At 39.9% G+C, this 16827-nt stretch overlaps 1 protein-coding gene across 2 annotated transcripts in view; it reads right to left on the bottom strand.

Annotated features, from left to right (window-relative positions):
• The window catches only part of ZNRF2 (zinc and ring finger 2), a gene marked incomplete at its 5' end in the record, with an annotated part of 56903 nt that overhangs the window by 9667 nt on the left and 30409 nt on the right, over positions 1 to 16827 (bottom strand). The gene's annotated exons all lie outside the window — the stretch shown is intronic.

Here is a 16827-nt window from a genome sequence, read left to right on the forward strand (position 1 = left end):
ACCTCCAGTATTTCTGTACTCTCCCTCTTGCCAGCACTGGCCCTACTGCACAAGTCCCTGGCAAACAGCTTGCTGCCCTCCCTGGCTTCACCCCAGGCTTCCCAACTGGGATGAGCCACCAGGCACACACTGGGCTTTGCCCAGTCATGCCAGAGGGAGCTGGTGGGAGTGACGACTGGCACAGACTGCACCTCAGAAACACGGCACAGTTCTGCCATCCCTGCAGAAGAGGTTATGTTCACAGGACTCAGTGCTCCTCTTCCTCTGGAATAATGAGGAATCAGCAGCATTCCCTACTTGTATAAACCTCATGAATCCCACCTAAGGCTCTTGCGCATAAATACTGAAAGTACAAGAACAAGAAACCAACTGCTGTAAATGCCCATGTGTAACTTGCACGTTAACACACTCCAAACCCATGTCATTAAGCTCACAATTAATTACACCCACAGAGTGATGACAACAAAACCAGTCCTTCACGGACTTATGACACCTTGGATCTACCTTTTGACCACTTTAGGTGATTCAGATCATCAATCTCAGACAAAGAAAAAGGAGTGTGAATAATCCTGTTAGACCTGGATCCAGTCAGATTTTGTTCTGTACTTGTTTTATACAGCACTCCCCTACACCAACACTGGCTTCTATCAGATGGAAGTCAGTTTAAGGGCCATTTAACTGTGACTTTTAAACATATCTGTTACAGAAAAATCTGTGTATCATTTTGCACAGAACCACTGCAGTCTGCAGAGGTTTTTTGTTTTCATCTTTTCCTGCAGCAGAGTGATTCAGCAGATACATTTTATAATTTTTCCCTTAAAAAAAACCAAACAAACAACAAAACACACAAACCAAAACAATGATAAAGTTTTAAGCTGCTTTACTCTATGTTACGATTAAAACATTTATATCAGTGTATTACCTAAATGGAAGTGGGAAGAAGAAATAAGCCCCATTTTTCCATTTCACCCACATGTGGGTGCATACACAAATACCACACCCCCACATCCACGTGCACTGCACCAATAGGAGGTAAACACTCCTCCACCCTCCCAGCTACTTGAACAGGTACTCAATAGCCAAAGACTGGTGTCAAAGACGAAATCTTGAAAAAAAACCCATAGTATTTCCCTCCTGAGTACTTCTTCCTCTTCTCCCCTATCCCTGGTTACTACTATTTTAACTTTGGGTTGTCAGTAATTTTTCCTCCTAAACTTCTGCTTTTATCTTTACTGGAAAATAAATTCTACTCCATTTCTGCATTTTTAGCAAAACGGGTAGTAGAGGATTAAAAAACAGGCATTCTGGCAATTTTGCACATACTTTACCAATTAAAAACTTTCCCTAGAACTACCGAAAATACATCCAATACTTACAAAAGTCACTAACGCAGCCATGATTAGGATTATAGGCAATATCTGTGATTAAAGTGTCTTTAAACTGAGGACTGCAGAAGCATACACACTGCATACCTTCTGGATAAGGTAATTAAAATCTGTGCTGATGATTTTTGTTTTTCCTTTTAAAACACAGGCTGATACAGCCCTAGGCTCAAGAAACCTGAAGTCACAGATCATGGAAATGTCAATATATTTTGGGAGCTATCACTTCATAGCTGCAGTATTTTACTTCTCTCTGGGCATTCACTGGAAACAGAATACCAGGTTAGAAACACCTTGACCCAATTTAGTATGACCACTTTTCAAAATGTCTATACTTTTTCTAAAATTAAAAACCTTAAATGTCCATGGAAGCTGCCATCACAACTAGCTTGCTAGTGAAGGACACCACAAAGGACAACCCTTTTGGGAACACAAATGAAACTTAATTGAAACATACTTTTTGGCACTAAAATTGGTAGAATTAAAAAATTGATGAAACTTTATTAAATAGTACATATTACCATGTATCTGTTAAACATTCATTCAATTTTAAAGCTGATGACTAAAAACTGTCTTAGTAAAGTACCAGAGACTATCTCTGCTTGTTTTTAAATGGAGTATGTAGAGCTCTAGACATCTAGAAACCAATATATTTGTTCACATATAGAGGATGATTTCATCCATATTGCAGAATTTATTCTACATTTTTACTGCTATCACCTTTGCTGATATCACAAGGTGTCAAAGAAGGACCTAAATGTTTCCACAGGTACCTTACTATTCAGCAGCCAGGAAGCATGTGTGTATATGATTATACACTTATTAAATGTTATTGATTTGATTCACTAAATTTTTATGGCTTCTGCCACATCAGTTTTTCTCCCTCTCCATTTCTTTCTGGCTGTCTCTTGCTATGCTTTCCTCCTCATCACACTCATTTTCCCTAAAATGTGTTCTCTCTAGACCTGTATTTTCTACCACTCCTTCTGCCCTCCATCATCTAATTTAATTTTCTGTTGCAAAGCAGGCATTGGAGAAAGGAGGAAGAGAGAAATATCTTTAACTATGTGATACAAATAATATGGACAGCCATCTAATAGGGGGTTAATGTCCTTGGGAGAAGTTGACACTAGAATGGAAGGAAAACCATTATGCACAGGATATGCTTCTCTCATGTAGCTCAGTGATTGTCTTTGCAAACTGGTATTGCCTGCAAGCAAAACCTGTCTTTCCCAGTCCATCCTAAGCACTAGGGGAGCCAGCAGTTTCTCTGACATTACAGCTGGTTTTCAGTATTCTGGCTGCCACAAGAGGAATACTCTTGATTCTCTAAGGATTATTCTTGGATGACCAGGTCAGCCATCCACTGCTGCTCAAAAATTGAGGCAGAAAGACACTCTGAAGGAGAGATGATTCTTAAGTGCTCAGAGCTCCCAACAGAAGGAGGAACATCATTCAGTTGTCACTGCAGATGCTTGTTTTGCCACTCAGCTTTCACAGCTACAGGGTCAGTCAGCAGATTGAGCAAGGCAGAGCTGAAGCCATTAGCTTAGCTCACCCATGAAGTTTGTGCCTTCGCAGCCAGAAGTGGAACTTGACTACCCTCGGCAGGGAACACACCTTCTGAAGAAGCAGTGGGTTCCTAACTAGAAACATTTCTTTTTGCTCTAATATAAGCCACCTCCTGTGGATCAGATGTAAAAAGGGAAGATATTTAATATCCAATGTTTTAACTTGTACCACAGCTAAGCAGTTTTCAGGATTCACAACACCACAAAGTTGAGCAGGTGGGAATTCAGTATTCAGCTCCCCCGAATAACTTAAATCCAAATTCCTCTTTAGGCTGCTAAAAAACCCCAATACTCTTGTGCTAATCAAACAAGCACAGGCAGTAACTTTTCGTGCATACAATAACCCCAAATGCCACTGCACGACTCATGTGGTAATACCTAGAACTTAAGCAATCCGTAAATACATTCCCAGCCACAATATACAAAAACCAAACCTCTCCAAAGCAAGCTAACAAGCTACAACAAATGTGACACTTCATCAAATACTGACAAAGTGCTTGATGAATTGCTGGGTTGGGGGTGTGGTGATGTTGTTTGGCACTCCTCACCCCTTGCAACATGGCAGCCCATTACAATTTCCTGCTCTAAGTCCAAGCATTTTCCTTTGTTTCCCCCATCCCTCTCACCATTGCTCAGTGTTGATCAAGGACTGAGATAGCTATCTACAAACAGATATCCATCATGAAAGACTTCCTGCACACACATTGTCTTTGGTGCTCCCTCTTGTTAAAACACAAAAGTAAAGGGGAGGGAGCACACAAACAAAAGGGAAAGTCACACAAGAAAAAATATTTGCAGAATTAGGCCTAAGTGACAATACTTGTGTTGCAACACCAGGCTGAGATGGAAGGAGATAGCTGCAGAAGTTTCACTGTTTCTTAGCTAACCCACATTTGAAGAACTGGATTTAAATTTTTGTGGAACATTCTGAGCTTAGTAAATTCTGAGAAATAGCTAAATGCTTCCTGTTCAGACAGATAACAATCGGGTTTACGGTAGAGAAAAAGTACTTCTGGTTAGATAAAGATAAAAACTGAAATAGTAGCGATAGAAATACATTTTAGGGAGCAGGAGTAAAAAAGGCTGTGTGGTGTAGTCTAAACAGAATTGTATCCAGGTAGCTAATTAATATAGAAAGCAGAAGCATTTGCACACTGAGGAAAACTGAGTTCTTTTGTAGAAAGATTTAGCTTCAGCAACAAGGGAAACCTAGCAAGAGCTATACAGGGCGCCAATGTAAGTTAAGGTTCTGAGAAAAAAAAAAAAAAAAATCAAATCCCAAGTATAAATAACACAGGTTTGATACAATGTCCAATTAAGGTATCTTACCCACAGACAAAGTCAAGTTTGCACCTCAGGGCTCCCAGTGAAAAGCCAGGCTTTGCAAAAAAGGCCAAGTAGTCAGAGAAATAAAGCTCCTCACTTCCAAGCATCCACATCTACAGCCATTCCTATGGTATTGTTTACCAGCTTTCTCAGTCTATATGTACACTTCTGGCAGAAAATGTTGGGGTGAAATAGGTATTCATACTAGATAAAGTCTATCAGCCCAACTGGCCATGAAATGTCTTGTCCTCCCATCTTGAGATTCATTGCCAGTGACTATGCCTTTCCACTGTAATTCAAGATTTGCTCTCAATACAATTATCTGATTGACAATAAAACTTCTGCTCAAGTCTTTCAAATGTCTATTTAGTAAGTCTGTCGGCAGTTTAAGATGCCTTTGGACATTAAATAATCTCAAGATAGATAAATAACTTTCTCCTGTTGCACTAACTTCTAAAGATAAGTTCCGTTCACCACATTTGTAAGTACCATGTCTTTAAATTATCGAATTTTAGTCTAGGTATGGGCCAAAGAGCTGCACCTGTTCATAAATGAACCACAAATAAACAGTCTACTCCTCCACAACAAAATGTAAAAAGAATTTTTGCCAGCCTTACCCTTCTTGTACTAAGTCTCCACTTCAAGTGAATTGACATATATTTGTTTTCTGAATAACCCAAGGGGTACCTTGTTCTTGAGGAGTCTTCCTTGGCATGTTGTATTTTGTCCCAACGCTTACTCCACTTTGCTTCTGAGAGACAATACTTCTAAATATTGTCTTCACTGGAGGTGATTGGGTGAAAAAGTCTTGAATTCATCCATAGCAAATTTGTGCCCCATGTGAAATCCCACCATGAATGGTGTACCCTAACACATGCTGCCTGAAACAAAGCTGCTCATTGCAGCACATGGAATAAGGACGCTGCCTTCGGGCTGTTTTCTTGGTTTTTCATCAGTATTGCATGACCTCTCAGGTTATCTCATGTTAATCTTGAATGTCAGGAGTTAAAAGCAGCATGTAAAGGGGCAAACCCACAAGAAACAAAACAGCAGCAAAACAAGATACCTTAGGAAACAGTGTAAAGAAAGGATCACTTGGGGAATATATCCTCCTTGGCTCCATGAGGTAAGAATGATTTACACTTCTCAAGGCTGAGTTTACCATCAAAAAGGATCTTACACCACAGGTATGCTACAAAAGGAAGAGTAATTGATTAAATGGCCAGAGGCAACCAGAATGCTTTGCTGACAGAGTCTTTCTTACAGGGAGCAGGAAAGAAGGAAATTTACAGAAGCAGGCAACAAAGAAGTTTGGGATCCACACATGCAGATCTTCTACAATTTTTCTTTCAGTTTTGCGTGTGCAGAAGTAAAACAAAGCAAAATATTTAAGTGCTGCTTATGTGTACCCACCGATCCATACCAGTACTAAGAAACTGCTACAACAGATGAAAAATCAATTTATGTCTATTAAAAACCTGGGACTGCAATCCAGAAATCCAGTTCAAAGGTGGGTGAGCCATACAATTTCCACTTAAGCAACAGGCAGGATTACCAAGCAGGGTAGGCTCAAGAAAAATGAGAGACCTGAATTCCAGCTCGTCTTGCATAGCAGATAACTAAAAAGGGTAAAAAAAACAAAACCCAAAACCAAAAAACCATAAACCCAAACCCACCAAAAAACAACCACTCAACCAACTAACCAAAGCAAAAAAAAAACCCAACCCCCACCATGACCAGTCAGGCATATAACCCCGAGAATATTTATCTATAAAAGCTTCTTCTGGTAGTAAATCGCTTGGCTATCTGAGTTAATGATTTCATGAAGAAAAGCTACCACAGTGGTCAGGAGAAGGGCAAAGAATTCCTTCCAAATACAGTGCAGAGACAGGTCTCTTCTCATAACTTTACAGTCAAAAGGAAGACTTCACTCAGATACTCTAAGTCTGTTAAAATGAACAACTTTTCCAAATTAAGACTATCACCAACAATGTTCTTAGAAACTTGGCAGGTAAGGCAGAGCATGGATGTGGCAGAGGAAACAGAAAATGACTGTCTGATCAAGCTGAAGGAAAGATCTAAGTTGGGTAATATCTCAGAAGTGCAGGATGTTGATGTGGCTGTTCAAAAAGATCTCCCATTGAGTTTAGGAAATCCCTTTTGCTTTGTCAGCTTTTTAAAGTGACTAAATTTATTTTGTCCCTGACACAAAAGAAGACCTAAAAGACTGCAGAGAACAGTTTTCCAAGTAGCAAGTCTTCAACCATTCAGCATCACTGAAACTACAGCCAGAAGCCAGAGAAAAGGCTTTGCAAAGATTTTCAAATAAGATTCCATTTTTCATAGTCTGCAATGGACCGGGAGTGTGATGAGGACACACTGGCCCAATGAAATGTGCGACAACTCTCACCTGACAGAAGGCAGATAAAAGAAGCACATTAGAAAACTTCACAGAAGGAGGAAAGGGTAGGGCAGTTAGTGTCCCTGAACAAGAGAGGCAGAGAGAAGGAATGAAGAAAAGCAGCTCAGATTAAGTTATCTATTCTGTTAGTCTGGGCAATATGGGTTACTTTAATGGTGACTTGTTTTGAAGTTGGATGAAGGATTTGATTCCATGTTTTGTTCACTTTGTCCTATTCCAGGCTTCCTACAGGTGCCCTGAGCACAGTGAGTTTTGCCAAGTCTTTTTTCCAGTCTTTTAACATTGGCCAAGTAACTGACTCATTGCAAGCAGAGGAGTTTGGTTTGATCTGATGCAAAATGAGTGCACAGGGAGATGGCATGAAAGATGAAACTATGAGCCTAAGGTAAAACAGGAGGGGCGGGGGGTAAAAGCAGGTGTGTGTGTGACTAAGACACTATTCTTAGGGAAGATAGGATGCATTACTAAGCAACACACAATGAAAACATCTGTGCCAAAACTCAGTGTGCATAAAGTCTGGCTTATTAACCCCAGTGCCAGGTGCTGGGCCTAGGAGGTATTTTCCCATCAGGCTCCAGATCAGCCTTCTCCAGATTAACACAATATCTGGTGTTAACGTGCATACACGGGACAAGGATATAAATCACCTCATAATTTTTACTTGTCTGTCTTTTCTGTTCACAGCAGACAGACTGCTTTATACAAGCTATTCCTATTTTAAATGCAATTATCCTTATGATATAGATGGAATGCAAAACAAGTCTGAATGCAAAAGGTTCTGATAACATCAGATATTGAGTCAGAGATTTCAAAGTTATCTCAGTTTTTCTACTCTACACTAACCCATTATCCAGTATTATAATTTATTGCAGCAAGTATAGAGATACAGTATTTCTGGTGCTAACAGGTACCTACAGGTTATTACTATCCCAGTGAGATACCAAGTATGTAGGTATTGAATTGCAAGAGGATGAAAAAAGAAACCAAACAAAAAGAAACCGTCAATAAACCTCCCTTTAAATCTTAAAACAACTAAATTAAAAAAAAACAAGCACAATTCCAACAGTACTCAGCCATCATGATCATTCATGAACAATAACACTAAGATTAACATGGAAGGTGTACTTTAAACAGAGGTCCCCAAAGACACTTCTCCAGTATTTGTTCGAAGTCACATGCCCATAATCTAGCAGTATATTTCTAAAGCCATATTAAAGTTTTATTTTTCTCATTTTTTTCAATTTAGAGGTTACCAAAACTATTAAACACCATTATGACATCATTTCAGCTAATAAAGCCATAGATCAAAACAGACTTCCTTGAAACTGGGAGAAGAAAAACAGTCAGTGTTAACCAAACTATTCCTTCCTCCACCTCTTCGTTCCAAACAGATAAACATTATTTATGGGCTAAAAATTAACAGTGAACACTACATTCTTGCTTAGCTACACAGAGGCTATCAAATACCTAACATTACACATGAATAGTACCTAATGAAACTTCACACAAGGAAGGAGGGCATGAGGAACATGGTCATAATGATGAAAATATGATACAGCTTCAAATTACAGATAACTGTTAGTGCAGGGTTAAAATGGAAGTTGAGGTTTCTATGAGGAAGTTTTAACAAGGTTTCCTGAGTGTTAATATAATTCAGCACTAAACAGCAGTGAAGTTTCTCTTGTTTCAGCTGTGTGTTAGACCTGGAGGTTATTTCTGAAGCTGAGCAAATCTGTAGCCACATGAGACAAAGTTATGGAAATTTTGGGGAGAAAGGAGGTTCCCCCAGGGAGGAGAGAATAGGCAAATCTAGTATTTTGTACCTATGTCAATAGGTGTTTTACATCCTGCTCTAGAATCACCAGATTTTGTTTAAAATACTAGAAACTGGTAATCTTTTCCCCTATGTAAGCAGTGATAATAATCCCCAGTTTAGAAGTCAGAGTATTCTATCACACTAGCAGTGTTCTCACCCAGCTTGTTTCTGAAGAGTTCGGCTTCATTTAACATTGAAATCCCCTACAAAAGCTGGACTAACTTACTCTGTACATTGAAGGGCTGAGTCTGCAGATCAGAAGCACAGGACTGTTTAAGCAATCAAAGGGTAGCAGGTTTTAAAGCAAGATTTTAATCTGAAGAAAAAAAATTACAAATGACATTTCAGGCAGCACTTTCAAATTGATCTGCCCTTGGGGCAGTTTCTGAGCCAGATGGAGTGCTTCTTTTTCTTTTATACTTCTTTAGGGAAAAAAAAAAAAAAAAAAAAAAAAAAAAAGGAGAAAGTCCTGATCTGCAAATAATCTGTATTAGTTCCTGTAAAACAGTGACAAATTTAGGGAAGGAAATACCTTGAAATTCCTATGCAGGTTCACTCAACCTCAGTGAGATGTATTCTGGTATTTATTTTTTAAAACCTAATTATTTCAAGTAGTTTTATTTCAAAATCCAGCAAATGAAATCCATTGTCTATGATTAGAAAAGGGGTATTTTCAAGGTTTTGTCTCCACAGGGCAACTAAGGGAAAAAAAAAAAAAAAAGAAAAAAGAAAAAAAAGAGGCATACTGCTGCTAGCAAATGAGTAAAATCTTACGGTTTTAGAGGTACCAGCTTTAAAGACTGCAGAATTACCACACAAAACTAGCAAAACGAGGAACACTATTTCCCCTGGAGCCAAGTTCCCAGCAGTCACAAGACTGCAGCAGTTGCAGCCGAGATTTATGACATCCTCTGAATGACCTCTCGGAGCTAAAGCCCGATTAAGCGCCAGGCAGGGAAGGTGGCTGCTGTCTGCCCGCATCACATGAGTCACAGCGCGGCCGGCGGGCACAGCCGTCCCCGGGCACTGCTGCAGGTGTTATGTAACACGGGCACAGACACACACAGGTATGTAACACGGGCACAGCCACACACAGGTATGTAACACAGACACACACAGCCAGGGTCGAGTCCCCTCCCCCAGTCACCTGCACACACACACACACACACACACCCCCGTCACCTGCCCGTGTTCCTTGCGGCACCGCTTCACAGGTGTATCCGGCATTTTCTAGGACAGAATTGTCATTTTGACTTCACGGCAAGACAACAGTGGTATCTGAGGTTAAGGAGTGGCATATAAGCAAAAGAAATACCTTGAGCTATTCAGCATGTGAATAATCCCATTTTCTCCATTTCTTTCAGAAACCTGTCAAAAGCTTTATTGTATGTATGCAGTGCTGCATATAAAATATTCCCATGGCACAGGTATGCATTTAAATAAAGGCGATTCCAGTGTACTAAGAAAAAAAAATGTTGTCCTGCTCTCAAGGACTGAATTAAGCATGAAGTGACATTGAAGCTGTTTTGCCATGGCTTTGCCACAGGAAGTTCAGTTTAGCAGATTTAGGCCTGGCTGAAAGTGAAGTATGCAGAAAACACCTTTCCCCAAAGGTTTGTTAAAAGATTAAGTCACATGCGCAACAAATCAGAAAAAAAGTTTAAGATATTAATAGGTGTGATCTCTGCAGTGTCCTTCTCAGCAGAATCCAAGCATGTCAACTTTACTTCATTACAATAGAAAGAAAATCCAGCATCACCTATTGAGCATTTCCAACCTGAACCATGAAAATAAGCTGTAATAAGCCTCTTTACAAATCTATCTCCCACCTTTCTCTTGCATGAAAAGTAAAATAATAAGCAATATTGATACTTCAACCACACCACGACTACATCTCCATGAGTGTATCTTGCAGAGATAAATGGGGCAGTCTGCAGTTCTGGGAATTGCTGCTCCAGACATTCAAAGTACTTCCCTGTCAGTTACACTGTGTTCCCATTTGATGAGCTTTCTTCACAGCCACACCACTACAAACACACAGCTCACTTTTCTGGCTCCATAGCAAAGGGTTGACAGTTTGTGGGTGTGGAGGAAAGATAAGAGACTGCAGCTTGTAAAAGTGCTGCAACTCCACACTGTAAGAGACTGACCCAGTTCATCCAGTGACTGAGGCTGGAATGGGGTCACTGAAGCAGGTCCTACCTCCTCCCTTTAGGAGGCAGGCACAGGTTGCACAAGTTGAACTAGAGTGTGGTTTTATTTAGTGACATTCATCAGCATTACTCTACAAAATGAAGAACTTCCATTCCCAACAAACTTGGAATGTAACAGGCTGCTTTCTCAGTGATGCTCTTCTGTGAGGTACCAAAAACTGTTGAAGGAGAGATTTGGGACGGTGGGAAGGAAATACAGCTTTACTGAACAGCGGGAGGAAGAAATTAAGTTTGCCACTGTTCCTCTTGGCAGTCTGGTTTGGACAAGTAGCTGCCTTTGGCCTAGACTGGTGAACATCAGTAAAAGTTTGCTCTTGTTCAAACATTATCAATAATTCTTAAAGGGAGAAAGTACAAACCAGTCAATATATTTTAATCAAACATTACTTCAAACAGAATTTCTCTTCTTAAAATGACAATTCCCTCCTCAAATTTAACAATGATTTGCAAGACAAGTTATGAAAAGTCTGGGCCAATATTATATTAATTCACAGAAGAACATCTGTGCAAATGTCTGAGAAGAAAATTTTATTTACTGTAATAATGTTCTACTGCCACCACATTAAACAAAATTTCAAAGTTCAACAATTCTTTATATTTTCAAGAACTACTAAAGAAAACAGTTTTAAAGCATTAGGGAAACTGAATGAACCTCTTTCATACTCTGGAGGATGTTTACAAGTACAGAAAATCAAAAGAAAGAGTAAATACCACTATTTTAACTGCAAGCAGGGGATAAGTGTCTTTTTACATGTTCTGTGAAACTACCTTTTAAAGTATGCTCTTCTGCCCCCCCCCCAGCATCCCTGAGGACAGAGTACAGAGCCACCTAGGGCAGAGTAAGAAGCTAGAAACTTTTAGCCAAGAATCTTGTTAAACTTTTAAAATTATAGAACCAAGAAATTCTATGGAGAATTTTACACCTTGGATAAAGTGGAATGGAGTAACTGATCTGCCTTAGCATTATTTTGTACTGCTCTGCTAAAAGTCTAGTCCTATTAAAGGATGAGGACAAGGAGGAAGGCTTAAGCTTTTCCAGGCAGACTGGCAAGATGCCCTTTTGCAAGGTCTTTCAGGGTATGATCTCAGGAACCTTGGCAGAGAAATTAACTTGAAGTTAATAACTCTTTTCATTCCTGAAGTTTTGAGTGCATCAGTCAAAATGATTGAGAGCATCAGCCCTGCTGAATAAAATACTCTCCCCTTGCTGCACAGAAGTGACCAAGTAAGTCAAGTCACTGCAGTGGGCAGGACTACCAGAACGTGCATTTTGGTGCTCAAATATTAGGTTAAGGTGCACTGTTTTTCTTTCCTTCTACTGAGCAATATGAACTCAACAAGTTCTGGCATAACTATCTTGCCCCAAAGATGCTGAAACAGGCAGCAATCAACAAAGGTTATAACTTGTGTTATTAAAAATTAGGTCAGCCCCATTCACAAAGAATGTTTCCAAAATATTTTTATTTAGTCCTTTAGGTGACTCATGCCAGTATTTAAATCTCTGCTCTTCATCAAAATGAATGTTATGGCCATCATTTCAACACTGAAAACTCCTCTAGAAGGATTACTGCTTACACAGATTCCAGCTCAAAATTCTGACACTCACTCACCTGCCAGCCTCAGCATATGGCAGTCCCAGCAAGAAATGCTTTCCTCACAAGACAAAACTTGATGCAACGCCTCAAACCAATTTAGAGCAAAAATCAGTACGTTTAAATAATGACAAACTCCCACTTTGCATCCTTGCTCATCTGAATCAATTGCACTGTTGTGGCCCAAGTCAACTGGAGATGGGCTCAGTTGGCCAGAGCATGGTGCTAATAACACTGTAACACACGAGGTTGTGGGTTCAATCCCTGTGTGGGTTATGCACTCAGGAGTTGGACTCCGTGATCCTTGGGTGCCCCTTCCAACTCAGAATATCCCTTGATTCTGTGAATTTGTTTAGACGGCATGGCAACATTCCAGTATTTGTGCCTGGTGATGGACCAAACACCCCAGAAAAGTACATTGCCAGACGGAAAGAGCACATTGAGTTCCACTCTTGTTATTCCGTCTGGTACACATACCTTAATTTTTAATATTCAGTCTATAACAGTTTTCCACACAGTAATTCTCCATTTCAAAGAAATTGGATAAACTCTTAATATAAAATCATATCTGTAATCCCTGCTATCTGTGATGTCTGATCTCCTGCTGTTTTTTAATATGATAGGCCTAAAAAATTCACTTATTGTAATTTTAACAGAAAAATTACAAAGTCCTTACTTTGAGCAAGGAAAAAACCTTCAGCAGTTCATGCACTGGATGTCTCAACACTCTTCCTCTCTGAATTACACTACTGAAAGCTCCTCCCCTTAAAATGAACCTGAGTAAATATGTTGGCCAACAGTGAGACCCACTGCCATATGTGAATTAAATGCAGAGTGCTCTGAGTGAGAGCAACACCGATGTCAAAGCAGAACCACCCCTGAGTGAGCGGCTTTGAGGAGATCGGCTTAGAAAGTTTCCAGTAGAACACCATTCCAACAGAAAGTGCTGACTTGATGAAACCCAAAATATTCCACAGGAATGTGCTAATTCAATCAAAACTTTTGAAAGAGGACAGGCCGGCTCGCCAAGCCAGCCAACCAGTCTAGTGAGCTGACTGGCTGTCCCCAGCTCTCCAGGGTCACTGGCTTCCCCATCTGGCCAGGTGCCAGGCTGCTGTCCCTGCCCTCTGAGGGGCCCTCTAACAATAATAAAAATAATGGAGTCTTACATAGTGTGCCGAGAAACAAACAAAAGAATTTAAAAATGAAAATCAGAATTATTTCAGAACCAACTGGAGGGTTTCATCAGAAGGAATTGAGTCTATTTGTTGCGAAGCATCTCAAGTCACAAATCTTTCCTGTGTCTCCTCAATCTTTTATAAAACATCTTCCAGGGAACAAAAGCTGTATCAATATCGCCACAACACAAAATAAGCAATAATTATATTCAAAACCCAAACTTCACACGGCCCCTGTAATCATCAGCAAGAAGTTTAAGGTAAGTTGCTTCCAAAGCACTCAAGAAATTCACATAAATGCCCACACCTGATTAAAACACAGGGCTACAGGGTAAGCAACACTTTTCACAGAGCAGTCCCTAAGTGGGCTCCCTGCTTGTCACCATGACAAATTTGAACAAGATGGTGCGATGGGCCTCATTTAGCACTCTGGAGAAGCTCAAGGGAATAGGTATGGCTGCACAATATTTTAGCAGTCTTTTTTTTAAAAAAACCCTGTCAAACAGCAAGTAACCCACTTTCTTCAAAAACTGGCGGTTGGCAACCTGTGGTTAACCAGTGCATGGGACCTAGTCAGGGCCCTCAGCAACTCAGCAAGTAACAGTAGTTGCTAATTGCTGGGGAAGGTTTTTGAAGACAACGTCACCAAACACCATGATGTTTTTTGCACAATACCATTCATTTAACCAGCTTTTGTAGAAAAATGCCTAGATATTGGTTCATGTGTGAACACCACAAGAAGTTTAAGAAATGTGGAACAAAGTTCCACAGAAAAAAAGAAAGAGCTCTTTTTAAATGCCTAATTGAGTCAGCAATGAGATCTCTGTTGCAGGCAAGTCACATGATTTTGAAAGAATAAAGCTAGTAAAATGTACTGATATATTTATATGAAAATCAGCACAACTCACAGCATAGAACTGAGACAACTTTGAGACCACTCTTTCAGAGAACACATGTAAATCAGACAGCTGCCCGAGTTTGCAGTTCACTGACCCTTTCAAATGCCAAAAGCAATGCACAAAGGTAGCTCAGAAAGCAATTAGAGATTGGCTGGGACGACTCATTAATTTATTTAAACTTCAAATCACAACTAAGCAGTCTTGTAACATTTTTCTGGGGAGACTGTATGCCTCATACTCATATCTAAAAAGAAAGGTTTGTCTTCTCAGAATGACAAAATACATACAATTTGTTCCTGGTGTTTCTTAGAAAGAACAACTAATACATTTACAGTACCATGAGGAAACACATCTACAACAGAACAAGACATAAGCACAGTTCAATCCAACTGCTCAATCTCTAAATATTTCTGCACCTGCAAAGTTTAAGGCTCCCTTCACCCACTTGCAACACAAAACTCAGAGACAAAAGAACGTGAAGAGAAAAAAAAAAAAAGAAAAAAAGGTATTTTTCATTCTAGTGATAATAGGACTGGGAAATATCAGCGACCAACACAAGCACATGATGGTTGGCTCTATTCTAGTATATATGGCATGAGGCCAAGATTACAATGAGAAAGTAAAGCATAAAGAGATGCCATCCATTCTGGAAGCAGGTATCAAAAGTTGACAGAAGCATCTTTTCTTCTCTCAAACAAAACTGGAGATGCCCTTGGCCTATGGCAAAAAGGCAGATTCATCACTGATCTCATGATGACAAACAGCAGAACAGACAGGAAAAAAAAGCATGCATATAGACATTCATATGCAGGTCTGGGCCTGAAATCATGGCAGCATTAAGTTACCAATCTGGTAGTTAATTTTCTTTCATTACCCTCATTAAAGGGACCACAACTATAACACAAAGTAACAACTGAGCGCTACAGCACAACTCAGAAGCCATATCCTCAATTTCTTCATGCTGCAGTAATTTAAATAGCCAGCTATAGACTATAATTTAAGATTTAGTCCATGACTCCAGGAGCTAACCAACTGGAGCCACAAGGATCAATGCACACTTCTCTGGAGTGTCTATGAAAACGAGACCATACTTCTGAGTATCTCTCTCAAACCAGCCTACCTCATTTGATAATTTCCTTATTTCACATTTACATAACCATTTCCTAGACTCAGTTTCTGAGGCTCACTGTACAACAGACACACTCCTAAACTGAGATTACATGCTGCTGTTAATTTATATTGCAGTGCCCACAACCACTTTTGTTATGCTGAAGATTATCCAGAGTGGCTTCACCTGCCACTCACAGGTTTTACTTCTGCTTGTTTGTTGACTTAAAAAACTGTACAAAAGTAACAAGATGGCCCAAAGGAGCCCCAACCAGCAGTGCATAAGCTGAGACAATGCAAGAAGGAAAAAGGAGTCTGGAAAAGGCATCACTGTGATTCAAACAAACATCATAAATGAGACAGAGTTTACATTATGTAATTGCTGTCTCTTTGAGCAAAAGTTAGTCAGCTGAGTGCACTCATATGTACATGTAGGAAGCAGCAGGGGAAAAGGATTTCAGTCAGTCAAATTTGTGCACACCCCATCAGACGGATTAGTGCCAGAGCTTGTTCTCTGCCAGTCTGCCTCCTCCTGCTCCACCCTATCTGATCCCAAGTGCATTTTCCTGCCCTCACTGGGGCAACTAGCATGCTTCTCTTCTCTCCAACATCCAACATCCCTCAGTACACAACTTAACTTGGAAAATGCTCAGACCTGAATTTAAAAAGGAAATATAAAAAGAAAAAAAGCCCTCTCTGTTAGATGAAGTCAACCTTCTCAAATATATTTGTGGTAACACCAGGAAGAAAAAAGAAATATTTACTTTTCCCAAGTACTGTGCTTTCAAATGGATTTCACAACTCTAAGCCTATGATTTCAAATTATTTTTGCAATTAAGGGCCAGTAGTATTGGATAGCATTATGCTATCCAAAAAATAAGATGGGCCCAACTATTCTTCAAGACTTGTTTCAATAAAATGGTCCAGTGCAGAATACCCTAACAGCAAGCTGCCTGGAGGATCAAAAGCCCATGACACTGCATGTTATTTATGCAGTAAATAACTTAAGTTGGAAGGGACCTCTGGTGATCTTCTGGTCCAGCCCTTCACTCAAAGCATGACCAAGTAAGACTAAATTGCTCAAGGATGGAGGTTTCACAACCTCTTAAGTGCCTTAACCACCCTCATTATGTGACATTTCTACTTAACACTGAATTGGATTTTTCCCTGCTGTAACTTGTGACCACCAACTTTCAGCTTCTTGCTGTTCATCTCCAAAAATGTCCAGCGTCCTCTCCTCTCTACAGTTCCTTTCTAACTGCATTCTGTTCTGACATCTGATGACTGGTGGGCAATTATCTCATTAAAGATGCACTGTAAG

The sequence above is a fragment of the Zosterops lateralis genome (assembly GCF_965231275.1).
Source record: "Zosterops lateralis genome assembly, chromosome: 1".
NCBI lineage: Eukaryota > Metazoa > Chordata > Aves > Passeriformes > Zosteropidae > Zosterops > Zosterops lateralis.